A 17,395-nucleotide genomic window follows, 5' to 3' on the forward strand; every position below is an offset into this window, starting at 1 on the left:
CAAGAATAGTTGAAAATCATCATATTCCAAATATGTTACTTATGTACTGTTGAAATAATGATGTCCCACAAAAGAATTGTGTTTGCTTTCTTAAGAACTCTCTGATTTTCTCATTCACTTTGCAACTTTGTTTCACAGAAGTAATCTAATACTTTTGGCATTCTAGTATTTTTGGTTTATATTTAGTACCTTAAACTAAGTTATCTAAGAATCCTTTCAGACTGTTTTCTATAATAATTGATAAACTTTATTATAGAAATAAATGTCTACAGAGCTAGTTGTCAAAAGAATAAAAATAAAAAATCTTGAGCAAAACATATCTGGAAGAAGTGATTTACTTGATTATTTTCTGTTTTTCCTAAAATAGAGTGTACGAACTCTCACATCATAGTTCAGAAAAAACACGTTAATGTTATTGAATTAAAATTTAGTCTGTTTCCCATGAAGATGTCATCAAATTGTACAGGAAAGGTTACTAAGACCTTAAAATTGGCTGAGGATTCAAGATAAGTTCCAACAGATCACAATAAAAACAGATCACAGCAACAAGATCACAGTAATTCTGGTCGGCATAAGAAGAAACAGGAATGACCTTATTCAGGTATTAAAGACTCACAGTGGAACTGCCTAAGTCAGGGAGAAAAGATGTAAGGTGAGAATTTGGAGTGCTGGTTCATTTTTGCTTTGCACCTGTTATGAAGGAAAAATTCTCCACATAGGTCATTGACATAGTATATTGATCCTGTCAAGACTTTTGCTGAATAAAATGTTCTCCAAGCCCTATACCTAATTTATCTTCTCATCTCTCAGATTTGGTTTCATGTGAAAGTAGTCTCCCTCCAAAACTATGACTACATGTGTTCCCCTACATTGGAGCAACTTAGTGTTAGACTGTAGTTTGTGCTGTCAAAACTTGTGTGTGTGAGCAGATGCCAGATTTCCACAGAGTTGATGCACAAAGGGAAAGTGCTAGAGCTCAAACTGTCAACACCTCTATTTGTGAGCAGATGCCAGGTCTCGGCAGAGTTACAACACAATGAAAAATGCTTCAACTGTCAACACCCTATATGGGAACAGATGCTGCGTTTTGGCAGAGTTAAAAGTAAGAGCGAAATACAGTATTAGCACCAAGCTTGCAAGGGAACTCTCAGCCTGGCCAGAATTTCTATCAAGAAATGATATAGTGTAGGATCTCCCCACTGACCATTGACTCGGTTCATACACTGAGAGAAGATACCAGGAAGAAATAAGTATTTGGTACTCCCCTCTAGAAATTTAAATTAATGTAAATTGGAAGAACAACTAAATCAAAACAAAACAGAGCCAAAGAGTTGTCTGTTTTCTTTTCCTACTGTTGAATTTAATTTGTGATAGCAAGGGCCTGTTAAACAATCAACATGTATTATTGTGGCTTGTAATGCTGAAAGAGAATATGCTTCAGCAGAAAGGCTAAAAGACTCTACAATCATGTACGAGGATGTCACAAATGGGTGATTTAGGTGGCTCAAAGACACAGCAATAAAAGTATCTGCAAAAGTACTTATATTGGAATATGTTGTTATAAAAATGTAACTTCAAAGAATTTGATTATAATGTTCACTGTATTGCTTACTTCACAAACAATGTAACTATGATTCAAAATGACCAAGCGAGAATCAAAATTACCAGGACAAAATTGCAATTACCAATTGTGATCGACTGAAATATTGTTAATGTCTTAAACATTGTCAAAATCATAGAAAGACTTTTTGTCAAATTGCAAAGAAGCAACTACCCATCTGCAACCAGTAGAGTACACCTCATCCATGCCTCCCCCACCCTCCCACCCCGAATATGCTTCCTGACTGGAATATGAACTGTGATGGAAACTTTAGATAAGACTATTGACCAATTATCTCGGGTCTAAGGAGAAATAAACAAGGCTCAGGGGAGAAGAAGGTATCTACAAAGTAAGCCAAACTCAGTAGCTGTCAAGAATCAGCCCTAGCTGGGCTCCATAGGTGGAGGAGAAGACAAGTTTTGGGTGTGTGGTAGGGAAATCTCTTCACATAAAACAGAAGGAATAAACCCCCTCCACTCCAGGAAGGCCACATACACACAGGACATTCATGTGAGACGCAGCTGAGAAGGGGTCATAAACCATCGAAGACCCCCAAAGTGCTCCCCAGACTCATTCCTGAGGCCTTCCACCACCAGAGGACTGTACATGATCCAAGTGATGCCACAACTCCAGAGTCTGTTGCAAGAGACTGTAAAACTTTCCCAGGGGACGTGCCTGGGCATCTCTTGAATGTATATTAATCCATTGGACTCCATGTTTTGTGGAACCCTCACCATTGAGAAGACTAGAACAAGAGGGATGCCGTTGGATTCCAATGAGTGGTGACATATTTTCTATTTAATCTCTCCTCCTTTTTCCTATATCTTTCTATCTCTCTCTACCTCACATTTACTGTTAAATAAACTGCATACTATTGACTTCAGCATATGGTTTTACTTGCACTTTAATTCGGGCAGAGGCATGCCTAATAATTTTAGTGACTGGATCACAACACCAATACAGAATCTTAGCATACTATAATATAAGGTTATATGACCAAAGGCCTGCAGTTTATAAGAGGTGTCTGCCTCAATGGACAACCTTGAGAAGTGTCTCAGCTCAGGAGACACCATCATGCAACCAGCTCCTGATCAGGGACAACTAAAAGAAGGTTGACTTAGGCTGTCATATTTATGAAATAAAGTGGTTATCTTCTAGTTAAATTACATGCAATGAGAAAGCTATGCATGAGACCCCTTAATTTTGTTCCTTGATAAACGAGTTTTGGAAAAGTATTCATGTGTCAGTCACATGATTGCTGTTCCATGGTGACATGAATCAATGCTCACTGTGTCACTGTTTCCTCGTGGGCTTTCAGAGAACAGATTGCAACTACATAAGTTCTTGGACCAGTAATAGCCTAAGCATTTACCTCCTTCAGAGATGGTGCAGAGCCACTGCTAGTTTGATTATGGAGTTGAGTGTGTCCGTAACAGAGGGACAATGTTTTTAGCACTTGCTTCTCCAAATACCTTTACATCCTTGTGTGTAGCTGCAACTGCATATTTTAGGAATATCGATGCTGCTCAACAATAAAAGGACGTTTTGTGTACTTTGATTCAGAATGGAATATAAAGAAATGTAAGAATAGCATTTTGAGGTTCAAGTGATAAATTGAAGAGAATTTTAACATGCTATTTGAGATCTCTATAACTTAGGTCTACTGTAACTCTGTAGAATCACAGAATCATAGAATAGTTTGGGTTGGAAGGGACCTCCAAAGGTCATCTAGTCCAGCTCCCTGCCATGGGGAGGGACACCCTAACTAGGTCAGGTTGCTCAGAGCTCCATCCAATCTGACCTTGTGTGTTTCCAGGGATGCAGCATCTACCATCTTTCCAGGCAACCTATTCTAGTGTTTCACCACCCTCATTGTAAAACATTTCTTCCTTATATCTAATCTGAACCAAACCTCCTTCTGTTTAAAAACATTACTTTTTGTCCTAACACAACAGGCCCTGCTAAAAAGTTTGTTCCCATCTTTCTTATAGGTCCCCTTTGAGTACTGAAAGGTTGCAATAAGGTCTCTCCAGAACCTTCTCTTCTCCAGGCTGAGAACCTCAATTTCTCAGCCTTTACTCATAGGAGATGTGTTCCATGCCTCTTATCATTTTTGTGGCCCTTCTCTAGACTTGCTCCAGCATGTCCACATCCTTTCTGTGCTGACAACTCCAGAGCTGAACACAGTACTCCATGTGGCGTCTCCCAAGAGTGTAGTAGAGGGGCAGAATCACCTCCTTTGACCTATACAAAAAATTCTTAAGAAATAAAAATTGATAATACTAGTTTTAGACATATAATTACTTACTACTTACATAATTAAATAAACTTTGTAAAATAAGGTTATAATTTTTACTTTCTTTTTCTATCTTGGGTTGCGCAAAGAGGTGCTCAAAGACACAATGGCATTTAACACCTGATGTGCATTCTTTTCCAATATGTCAAAACTCAGTGCTGTGTTAGGATTTTGAGCTAGTGATTAGATCTTCCATCATGACGATCATATTCCATCATAATCCATCACATAATCATTATATAATCATTATAATTAATCTTTTTCACTTGTCAGTGTAGATAAGAAGTGAAATCTGATTTGACTAAGCAACAAAGAATAACACTTCTAGAGGCGTATCCCAAGAACTTGCTCAGGAGAACCAGATTCTTTCATTTTTACCACACACTAAGTGCTGATAGAAATGAGGGGTAACTCTGAAGAGTGTCTTTGGTACTGTGTGTTGAATACCCACTAGTCACTAACATAATTAAGAGCAGCCAGTGACTTAGGAAATTGAAGAATGAGTAAACTCTTGTTCACTGTATATAGGAAGCAGGTAAACATGGCATTACTCAAAAAAAGTGCGCAAACTTGCATTTATTCTGAAGTACACTCGTTATGTCAATATGCCTTATGCCAGAGTCAGTCCAGAGAACAATGAGGAAACTTTAACTGAATATATACTGTATAAATTTTGCTTATTATTTGCTGACCTTAGGCAACTGGCGCCACCATAAACTAACTCTTCAGTCACTCATAACTTTCTGAAAATGTCATCTGTCAGTCAGGAGTTGCCTAAATTTATCTCCATTCATAAGTAAACAAGGAGTTATGTTTTTCATTTTACTGAATAATGCAAAACGAAATGTTATAGACCTTCCAGGGTCTTTCTTTTAAAGTAGTAGCTAATTAATATAATCAAGCCATTTAGGATGAGAATGTCAAAGGTAATACACCAGGAAAAAAAAAGAATAATGTAAAAAAGATAGAAAATCCTGGTAGAGATGTAATAATAGACAAAATTGAGTTTAAAAAGATATATCCTGATTTATGTCCTTATTGTATAACATCCAACATAGAATTCTCAAAGACTACCTAGAAAAACTTTCTTCTAATGCATAATCCAAGCTTTAGTAGAATTAGAGACTTATTAAAAATAGGTTAGACATTTCTAAAAATTGAAAATTTGTTTTTAGACAAGAAAGAATGTTTTTCCATAAAATTTCTTATGAATAGAACACCTTGGACACCTTAATTTGCAGAAAGTTTTAGAAAATTTAAAATCACTTACTATTTAGTGAGACATAGGATATGAATGAACAATATTTGGGACACTCACAAATGCAAATATGAAAAAATTTCTAAATACTTAAGTTAAGTGAGGACTGTATTACTAAAAAGGCTGAGTGTTCTAACTTCTGAAAAAAATCCAGATTCTATCTCTAACAGGTTAGAGATATTTGACAAATGAATAATCACTTGCTGAAAATTCTGTTACATCATTTAGCCATCTTATTACTAAAGCTGGGGAACTTGAGAACTCTCTACCTGCTCAGACCACTAGATACACTCCAGTTTAATTATATGCTTTTAACTGTGCTATTGAGAAACTGTGCCTTGCTTCAATTATATCTTTGCTAGGTGCGACTCTACCATAAAAAGAAATAAAATTAGGATATATCTAAAGTATTCCAGATACTAAGCCAGCCAGATAGCAGAATATTCAGACACTTAACAATACTTCACAGTATAGCAATTTTCCTTTGCAAACAACAAAGTGCTTGTCCAAACACTCAACATAATTCGATAATTAACCATACTATAAATGTTTGAACTTTTACTACCACACTCACAGAATTCTGTGAATTAATGTCTGTTGAATCACCTACATGAAATTTACAAATGTTTAGCAGATTACATGCAAAGATTATTAAGTTACAACATGATCACCAGGTCAACATCTAATCTAATTAAAAGTTAATTTAAAGTTACGAAAAAATGCAGGGTTAGCATTAGAAATTGTCTTGGTTTACAGTATGTGAAAGGAATAGAAAAGAAAAAAGGAGTTGTAAGAAACTCACATAACCTTATCTACAAACTTTCAGATCAGATGTTTGCCAGGTACAGTTTTGCAGATAATTAACAGCCTGCGATAAAGGGAAAAAAAAAGTATTTCTGTGTTGTATGTAGACTTCACCCTTCAGAAGTACTTGTTTTCTGAGGAATCTAATTAATCTTCACAGCAGTTCTGTTAAGTAAATCAGTACTATTATCAACATATGGCAGATAAAGAAAGGGATAGATGGCAAGCCATGTGTCACCAGATGACAGGTGATTTAGCCAACATCATAGAGGAGTTTTGCAGCAAACCAGCACCTAAAAACACATGGGTAGCTGCTGGGCCTTGTACTTCTGAGTTCCAAACAGCTATGTGTGGCAAAACAATTTGGTTTTCAAGACTGTGGTGGAGGCTATTTCTGTTGCATTTTTCAGAAACATATTGTCATATTTTTCTATGAAATTTAATTATCTCCTCTCTATTCTTATAAATACCACAGGTAAATTTAAATAATAAAAATCTTTTTTCCACTTAGAAAAAAAATCATGATGCAGATGGGAAACAGATTGACACAACAGGTACAGTTTCAGGACAGCTATTTTCATGATCCTGACTATACACAGACAAATCTGCTGTTCACCTTCAGGATTTTTTGCTATAATTCATTTTTCTGGGATATGTTATTACATGATGTTGATATATAATGCTTCTAAAACCATATAGGCCTGAATCAGGTTGATAGGAAATTAATTTGTTTAGCTAAATTGGTGCAGAGACTGATGCAAGAAGTCCTACTGAAAGTGTATCTGTATAACCAAATCAGACAGGATATGAATCTTTTTAATGCTGCAGAGGTTCCTTTGTTAAAGAAAAAGAAGAAATACAATGAACCCTCTCATTTCCATTTAAACAGTTCTGTGGTTTTTAACAAAATCTCACTGAAGTGAGAAGCTTCACTTAGTTGCATCATATATTACTTCAGAACTTGAGTAAGCTGTTTAAAAAGCTACAGTAAGACACTTCCAGTTTCATCTTTCTTGGTCACACGGACATGTGGAATATTGCATAAACTAGCCCTAATAGTCAATGGGATATGTGTATGAACCACTGCATTGGGTTTATGTTAAAAGGTCTGTATTTTTGTAGTTGTTTTTGTTAGGTTTTTTTCCCACTGTCCTTCAGACAATGCTAGGCAGAAAATAGTATATGAATTTACTTGCTTATTTCTGATTCTGTATCACAATATTTTTTATCAGCTAGATAATGATACCTGACTGTGCAGTTCAATGTTCTAGCAACATATATTGCAAGTGTAAGACAAAAAGTTTTCACCAGATTGTATCCTACTAACTTGTGATAGTGCTTGTGATAGTGGAGATAGAAGCAGAAGAGCAAAAGTCAGAAAACTTGTGGATTGAGATAAAGACAGTTTAAAAGGTAAAGCAAAAGCCATGGGCACAGACAACACAAAACAAGGAAGTCAGCCACCATTTCCCATGGGACGGGAGGTGTTCAGTCATCCCCAGGAGAGCAGGGCTTCATCATGCGCAATGCTGACTTGGTAAGACAAGCACCGTCCCTCCAAATGTCTCCCTTTCCTTCTTCCCCCATCTTTATATGCTGAACATAAGGTCATATGGGTCAACGTGGGTCAGATCCTGGCTGCGTCCCCTCCAAACTTCTTGGGCACCCCAAGCCTGATTGCCAATGGGGTGAGGTGAGAGGCAGAAAGGACCTTGATGCTGTGTCAGCATTGCTCAGCAATTGCTAAAACATCCCTGTTCAACACCGTTTTCAGCACAAATCCAAAGCATAACCCTATACCAGCTCCTGTGAAGAAAGTTAACTCTATTCCAGTATAATCAGCATACTTAACTTAGTATTTTCTTTTATCAAAACTCAGAATCAAGTCTTTTAATCCTCCTCTGGCAGGCTTTTCCTGATAAGCAGGAGGAACACTCAGTCCCTTCATGTTTACAGGTTCATATGTAAGGGCTTTCTGGCTGGATACCTTAGCTGTTCCATTTTTTTCTTTATAAATTCATAACACTTTTTCATTGAAATTAAACAGAATTATAACTCCAAAAGTTTTACATTTTTTCAGACTTAGATGTAGCTGAAAAAAATGGGAAGAAACAAATCAGAAAAGCAGAAGATTTTACTATATAACACCATCTCATTCCAATGGTATGTGAAAGGTAAAACAATTATCCCACTCAAAGAATTTACTGTCTCCTCTGCTTATATGTGTTATTCTAAAACACTGTTACATTGTCACCATGATATTTATTGGTTTTTTATTAAGTGTTGACTGAGGGATAAATATTGTGTGCAAAGGATGTGCATTTCAGAATGGGATTAGGTAATTAAAGTAAGTGATGCGGAAGTTGAAACCAAAGTCTCACATGAAGAAATCTATTGGGTTTATTTGTTTACAAGTCCAATTTTTGTAGATGAAAGCCTCAAGAACTGTGCTTGAGAACAATGAAAATGTATAATTTCTATTAATATCACATTTGATACAACTTCTTAATATTCGTATATTTAAAAATATTTGTAACATTCTAATAAAAATAATTCTAATTCAGTGTTCATCTTTTAGTTCTTATAAACCATTGTTTCTTTTGCCCTAAAAAGATAGAGAATGCTTTATATATTCATCCTATATAACTTATATAGAGCTAAAATTTAGAAGTAAAAAACTGAACAAGTGTTCTAGGCTTTGTTTTTAGTTGATGGTGATAAATAAATATGTATCAGATTTTATTTAACTCTGAAATAGACATCTAAAACAAGTCAGATGATTAATTTTATAAGATTCTGCTTTTCATTGTGACTGCAGAGGAAATCTAGGAAATTAGTATGAAGAAGACTCATGGATTGCAGCTCGTTTTGCAATATTTGCTTAATAAAAATTTCTTTAGATGACTAGAAAAAGAGATTTGCTTTCCAGATTTGCTGCCAGTTTAAATACTTTCCAATATGTAATGTTCTATAACAAAATTAATTTAAAAAGAAGTATTAGTTTGTTCCGTTGACATAATCATCCAAGGGCATAAAGTTGATAGGTCTTTTCTTTTACATGTTCAACAGTGGAGGAATATAAAGAACACTTGGATGATTTTTAATAAATTTTCTGTGTTTCAAGTAAAGCTTAATGAAGGTGATTGATTACATTTTAGTAGAACAACACTTTACACTTGTCTTTTTTTCTCATTGATCAGGTAGGATCAAGACTACTTTGCAGAATAACAACGCAGGAGCAGGAAAGTGAAACACCTTCTGAGCTGTTAGTCAAGTTGAATTACAGTTTGCCATCTTCAAGCCATAAATAGGTAGAAATAATTTCACACCTGCATTGAATTTCTTGCTAATTAAAAACAAGGCATCGGTATTTTGAATTACAGTATCAATATTTAATACCACATTTCCCATGAAGAAACAGGCCCAAATGGGGTAGGGAATAGTGCAGAACTGTATAACAGAGTCAGCAAGGAGAGACTCATTTCCTCTGTGTGAAAGTTATCACCACAAGCCCTTTGCCAGCTTTCTTCTTCCTCTATTATATCTACTCTCTGGTGGATGTCATTTTAGAGACTGCAGCCAAAACATCCTCCATTCTTCACCTACTGGTGCATGAAGGAATCTGTGACAGATGCTACAGCATCATGCAGTGTTCAAAGACCAATGTATTAATTTAATAAATGTTTTTGCTGCCTTATGGCCTTGCCAATGATTGCATTTCAGTTAAATGGAAAGATAAAGACTGCCTCCTACAGGAACTGAATATGGTGTTCAACACGATGATGTCAGATTATTTTTATAGCATATATCCAGTGAAACAGCAACTAAACCCAAACAATATAGGTAAGAAATTTCCAAGTTTAATGAGAGTAGAAGTATTAAAGAAAGTCATAAAAACGACTACCTAATGCAGTAGTAACTGTGGGAAAAAATATTTCAGGCTCATAGAATGATCTCTTTTGTCCTAAAGAGTGAGGTGTCATCTGAAAACTGGCACTTTTGAATCAATGACCAACTTAAAGTTTGATAATGAATTGTTTTCAGCTTTTAGAACACTTTTCAGGTGAAATATGAGTTTTCATTTCATAAGACAGAACTATATATCTGTTGTTGATAAATTTTAATGCATCTTTTCTTTTTTACCTTTTGTTCCAAAAGCTAATTATTTGTTCCAAATAAATAACTGTTTTTTCTGAAACTGGATTTACTGGAATTTGTTCCTATGATTTTCTGGGCAAGATTCATATACTCACACTTGTCGAGATGATCATTGTGACTGGCTGGATAACCATAGCAAAGGAGCAAGATCTAGAAGGGGAGTTTTAGTAGATGTCACTCTTCTATAAAAAGGTAGAGAAGCACCAGAGATCCTGAGGCAAGTTAATGAACAGTACCTTTGAAAATTGTAGCAGTATACACAAAAATCATTAGAGAATATTAATGAACAACTTAAGTGGCTAGAACTCGGTGAAAAGCGTTGTGTTGCACAAATATGGGCAAAAAATAGAATATCACCAGCTATTTTAAGCAACAGTGAAACTAGATACCTGGGATCCTCTAGCGATGCTCCTTTTAACATAGGTTTACCTAAATGCAAACATATGGTATATACGTTTGGTCAGTTGAGGTCATTTATTGAAAACGAAGTTACAAGCACGAATCCCCTACTTTATTCCACAGAACTCAGAAAATAAGAACTTATACTTTTAGTCAGTATTGTGGACTTGTACTGAACATGCTTCAAATTGGGACTAATAAAAGGACCTTTGCAAATGAATTAATATAGACCGCAAGGACAAGACTAAGCTTGTGGATAAGCAACCTGCAATTTGGAATTTGCAGTGTAGTGTTTTGTTTTCTTTTTGTTTTTATTATAGAAAGTCATGGGTTAATTTTGAATGAGTTTGTTTATTCAAGTAAAACAAACATTATGGTCTTATTTATTTTATTTGTTTGACCTTAGCAGATTAAAGTGATGATAATTTTAGGTTTCCCAAGTAATCAAATCACATCAGTAACAAATATTTATAAGCTATTGTATAGATATTATAGATGTTATCATTTAAATAATAAATATAAGGCAAAAAACTTCAATAAGAGATTTAGAACATAAATTGCATTAAATCAAAACTAAATTATACAGATTTAAGCAAAATCTATCCCATGCATATTAGCAAAACACAAAATCAGATGTACTTTTTATTTAGCAAGTGCAAATTTCCTAGTGAAAGTATTTTTTTTATTAAATGCCTTTTCTGCAAAGCTTGAAGCAAAATTTTTAAATCTATCATATTTTTCATATCATATCATAAAGTTTTTTACTTCAAAACTATAGAGACTTCTTTCACATACAATGGTGAAAAAAATTTAAATAAAAAATTAAATTAAAAAAAATTTTTAAAAAAAGTAAAAAAATCAGCCAACAGTATAAAAACCAAACAAAACAAAGATTTTTAGATCAAATATTTATAGAACCCAATCTTCCACTTCATACTGGCTCACTATCAAAATACAGTATTATCACAACAGAGCGAAGATGCATTATGTCCTCTGGCTCTACCTCATTTTATTTAGAAGCAGATTGACTCCATTAACATTTAGTCCAGGTTTCATAACACTATACAATCTCCTATACTTAATGCTAAAATTTACAGATGTAGGCACAGAGGTGCAATAAGTTCAAACAAATAATTCTTAAGACCCCAATGAAATGAGTAATAGAGCCAAGGACATAATGGAGGCTTCTGAATTCTTTACCATTAGTCTAATCAATAACAGATTTTTTTCCCCCTACTTTACAGCTTCTGTCAGGTTACATTTTCTGACCTTTCTTTTATGTACAAACAAAACCAAACAAACAAAATTATAAACAAACAAACAACAAAGCCAAAACCTCAAAACAAATAAAAAAAAAATCTCATTCTTTGGAATCTTTATGTTGATGTTACTTCAGTGTACACACACAGAGTATAAAAACTGTGACTTATTCTTTACAGATCAGTAAAAGTAAATACTAGATCCTTCCTTTTCTTACATATACATATTTCTCACCTAAACACTTAACTCTGCTACAGGTCATAGTTCTTTTAGAAAGAAACTCTCCAGTCAGTTTTATATCAGAATAAATTGTGTGCATTGATATACTTGGTGTCAGTTCGATGACTAATTGTGAATTTAAAAGGCTCAGAATCATGTTAAAATTCAAGCATCCTGTCTCTACATCTGATTAGTCCATGCCAAGGGGCAATGAACAGTCAGTAGGAAAAATACTGCTCCATTAAACAGTATCTCTAGGCTTCCAAAGCCCATTTTTTTTGACAGGCAATCTTTTTCTCAGAATCTGAATAATTTTATTCTTGAGAAAATATATTTTGATTATTGTAAATGATCAGGTGTTCTCTTTTTTTTTACTCTTCTCACATCAAGGTTCAAGGCAGTCCAAAGGCACACTCCAATATATATACACTCTGAGCTGGACAACAAAAGGCTGTCTAAAATAAGAACTATTCAGTACTGAATCATTGAATAAACTGTGTTTCAAATTTGTAAGCCTGACAGTCATATGCTTAAGTCTGTTGCTTTCTCTGTCTAACCTAGTTGATGATAAGATTTTAGAGACCTGAATAATAATATTAGAAACAAAGTCTTTGAAACTAGTGAAATACAGATATAGTTTAATGATGTATGTGCTGTATGTGCTAACCTCAAATGCTTTTTTTTTGAGAGTTTTTAATTTTAACAAATGGCTAATCCCAGAATTGTATTTTTAGTTCAACAACTCTTAACTGTGAAAAGATAAATGGATTCTGACTGATACAGTACATGCCTGTGCCATGTCATGGAGTGTCAGTGCCAGAGACAGTTAAAAACCTGTGTCTTCTGTGTTTAGTCACTGTGATAGCTCACTGTGAGATTTCTTAACAGACTTCTTACTTTCAGGTAAATTTGACAAACCATCTGAAGACTGTTTCCCTTGACAATACTTCAATAGGGATATGCAAAAATTTGAACAGCCAGAACATTCTTCCTGAACATTTAGAGCAGTGCCTGTTCTCACACTCTGTAGGTCTGGACGTATTTTTCTGATTCTTATGTATTTTAACATGTTTCCGTTTTTCTCAAATTTCCCACCAATCACAACTTTTCACCAGACTTTCATGGTCAATTGCTACTCTAATCTTATATATACTAAATTTAGTGTCTTTCTATTTATATGTATTTTCAAAAAGGAAAAAAACACAATGTTAACAAGATGAGCATGTGTTTTACAATGCTGTGGTGGGTTGAACCTGACTGTAGACTGTGTGCCCACCAAAGCCACTCTATCATTCCTCCTCCTCAACTGGAAAGATGAGAGAAAATACAGTGAGAGCCTTGTAGGTTGAGATAATGACAGGGTGAGATCACTCACTGTTATGATCCAATTATTGAGAGATACTTCTACCCAAATTAAGGTGTAAACGAGACCAGATGCTAAAGTCAATAGTATGGCTTTTACCCCCTGTTTGTAATAATTGTAATAGTTACAACTCCCTACTGAATATGTAGATCCTAAACCCTTTAAATATGAACTTGTGAGTCCAATAAAGCATTCCAGTTTTCTGCCTCCGCTGGGATCCTGGTAGTTATTGACTCGCTAAACAAATACGTTGCAAAATCTTAGTAGCAATGCAAAATCTTAGTAACATTCCAAAGATTTGATCTTGTTTTGCCTGTGCCCTCCATTTTGATTTTAGTAATTACTCTTTTTTCCTGTCATATAAATTCTTTTGTAATTTGGTTTTGTTTTGTTTTGGGGGGTTTTTTTTTGTTATTTTGAAAGTAGCAGGGCACACTGTCTTTTATAGGACCTTCTTTAGCACTTGCTTCATGCATTTTCAATTATTTTATACTTTCTGACATTCTGTAAAAAACAATTGGTTTTATTCATTTGGGTATGATTTGGTTTATATAACTGTTCAGATATCGAAGGCAGTGATACTATGTAGGCAGTTTAAAAGATTTTTATGAAATTTCTTTTTTAAGATATCAATCTTTTCCCTTTCATGACTATTAGAAGATGTCAAAAAATTTCTCCTTATCTCATGTAATCTATTATTACTGGCCTCAATGTAGTTCCACATATAAGTGTTCATACTGATTTAGGCCAGTAAAATCCAGGTCTTAGATTATATCATTTAGAGAGTTCAATTTATTTGTTTATAATTTTAGGGGTAGTAAATGTTTATTATTTTTCAAGCTTTTCTTCAAGACATTCTGTTGCTATATATGCATGTATACCATTTTGTGTGACAGAACCTTAATTTTTGCTCAGCTTTCAGAGAAATACATTTTGTACTGCACTTTCAATAAATGTCATGTCTAAGCTGTATTACCTATGTGATTTTTTCCTACTTAATTTAAGCGAAAGTAATTTTAAAGTGATCAAGTGGGAATGTCAGACAACCTATGAGTTTTGCATAAAGGAAAATATGAAGAGTTTGTTTATATAAGAACATACCCTACCTGTTTTTATTCTGGCTAATAATAATGAAGATAGAAATCAGATACTAAATCATTCTGTTGATGGATAAGAGAGAGACAGATGCAAGAACTGTTCCAAAAACTTTGCTAAGAGTTAATATGAATGCATACAGGCTTGCAGAGACAAAAAAACCAACCAACCAACAACAACAAAACTAACAAAAAGGCAGATATTGGCTAGGTTGATAAAGGTTTAAAAATGTAAAGAAATATTAAGATGGAGGTTTGAAGAGCCTAAACATATCAGACCACACAATTTAAGTCTGCTCTTCTTCCAATATATCTTAAAATGAAAGAATAAATAATGTTTAGTTATGAAGAAGTCATTTTTATAAAGAACAACAACAAACAGCCCCAGGAAGAAATGAAACACGAAGGTATGGCTATTTTGATATATTTTTAAATAGACAAAAAGGCAGCCAAATTTGTGTTACCATCATAACTGGTGTAATAATAGCAGTAATAATATAGATACTGAGATTTACCAGTAAAATACATTTTGTTCATTCCTTATAGTTCTTAAAAGATTAGACAAGATTAAAAAGGTTGACACTTATATTGTTCAGGAATTACAGACTCTTCAGTGACTCCTGTCACCTCAACAAAATATCAATCAGTGAAACAGTTTGGAATTATATTCCTAATTTCATATCATTCAGTGTAGACTAAAGAGATAAAATTAGCACTTACTTAATATTTTCAGGATACTTCCTGTAGGTAATTTCTACTATTTTGGAGTAGGTTAATATATTTGCCTTTTGAAACTTAGTTTCTGTATGAAAAAAATATTAGAACTATCAACTGAACTTAAGAATTATATATTTTTTTAAACAGTTAATCTAATTGTAAAGCTTTTTTTACAACAATAGGCAGCTTCAGCAAAAAAGGAAAGAGTAGTTACTGGTGCTTAAATGTGTTCTTCTCTAGGGGCCTGTTGAGGTGTAACATGCAGTAAAAGAAAAAAATTTAAGTCTATAGCAAAATAAATTTTCAGGCAATAAAAACTTTATAAACTTTCAGAAAAATCTGTGTTGGTGTAATTGTAATGAAGGATTGCAACTTTTTGTCTCATTAAATGAGAGGATTTCAAAAGCAAATTTCCACAGAGAGACAGGAGTTTAACACCTAATGGTATACTTATTATACTTATTATACTATCCTCATTGTAAGATAATTATTTCTTTTTGTCAGAACTCATGTTTACTTGTCTGCAATAATCATTGCCTTTTTTAAAAGATTATGTTAATTGAAAATGCAAATATGTGTGTATTTAATATACATATCAAACATATTAAAGCACATAACTTTAAATACCTTAACAGCTTTTAGCTGCTCAGGTCACATTTTTTTGTTTCCCTTTTTTTGTTATTCTGTTTTGTGGGGGGGTTTTTTATGGGGGGTATTTCTTTGTTTGTTTCCCCTCAGTGTTGCTAAACAAGACCTTTCATTTGTTTCTCTCCTGTTCCTTCAGGGAAGAAACACCTAGAGATATTGACTGTGTCTTGGAGCAAGGTAAATACATAAAAACTAATTAAAACCCAAAAAATAAAACACAAAAGGTCTCTTCTGAAAAATATAAAGACACTTCACATTTTTGAGACCTGACAAAAAAAAAAAAATCAAATATAAAACAAAACAGAAGCAAAGGGATGAGGCTTCCCTTCAGTTACTGAAAAAATTTATAACACCTTCACTCCACTAGTCAAGACCACGTCTCAATCTCAATATGAACATGGGACATACAATTTTCCTCTATTTATTTTACAACTATAAAAATACTAGACTGTACTTCAACTTTTCATTCTCTTCTTAATTACAAACCCATAACTTACAAACCATATTTTCTGTTTCTGTTTTCTGGATTTTTAGTGCAATGCTTAATGTTTAAAAAGGTAAGAGGAGAAAAGAGACAAAAGAATTCCACCATATGAAGTAGGTATGGTTCAGCGCAGACTACTCAGTTGTAAGTACTGACCTACTGAAAAGGTGGAACATCAGAAATCTGTTGGTGAGACAGTAAGCCTGACAAAGTATCTCCTTAGAAAAGGAAAAAAATGGGAGCGAAAACTTCTTTTGAAATTTAAGTGGAGAATTTTTTTTTCCTTTTCCTTCATATTTTAGTCCGTTGTGAAGTATGATTTTTCAGCCTAGTAGACCAAAGAATTATCAAAGACTATGCAATATCAAGTTTCATTTCTGTCTTTTGCAGATTGATATGTTTACTTTCCCTATTGGAATCACTGCAAATATTACTATGGACTGAGAGAAGAGAAACTGTCTTCGCTGGGTTTACCCATCTGTGCTTTCATGGGTATGTAGAGAAGATGGGAAGAGTGGAAATAGATGGATTGCATAATTGACACATAACCACTATTTGAAGGTTATATTCCCATCAGGACTCAATTTATACTGTTGTTCAAACTCACAAATTCCCAGTCCAAGATGTGATAGAGAGCAAAAATACTGCAGGCACCAAAATTAATTATATTTCAAGTGTGGCAACAACTTCTTTAAAATAAGGAGCTACATATATCTACTCATAAAATGCATTCACAGGGAGAATCCTGTAGACTCTAATAGACTTAGATCTCACACTATTTACAGCCTTTTCCATTTCCCAGCCTCAACTCTCATTGAACTTTGTGTTTCGCAGGCTTTGCCCATCCCCAACGGATCAAGACTGTGACCACCACTTTGACCAACGGACACTGAAATTGCCACAATCGAGTCTCATTGCTGGATCCACAGGTGGTGATACCTTGCTACTCTTACCCTTTCTTTCTCTTTCTTTCCTTTCCTTATATATTTTCTTAGGTGTTAGTTTATGCTTTTGTATTGCTCTATTTCTACAGATAATAACCAAAATGGCTACATGTCTCCTTTCCATTGCAACCAAATTGTTCCAAAATAAATC

The sequence above is a fragment of the Pseudopipra pipra genome, chromosome 4, assembly GCF_036250125.1.
Source record: "Pseudopipra pipra isolate bDixPip1 chromosome 4, bDixPip1.hap1, whole genome shotgun sequence".
NCBI lineage: Eukaryota > Metazoa > Chordata > Aves > Passeriformes > Pipridae > Pseudopipra > Pseudopipra pipra.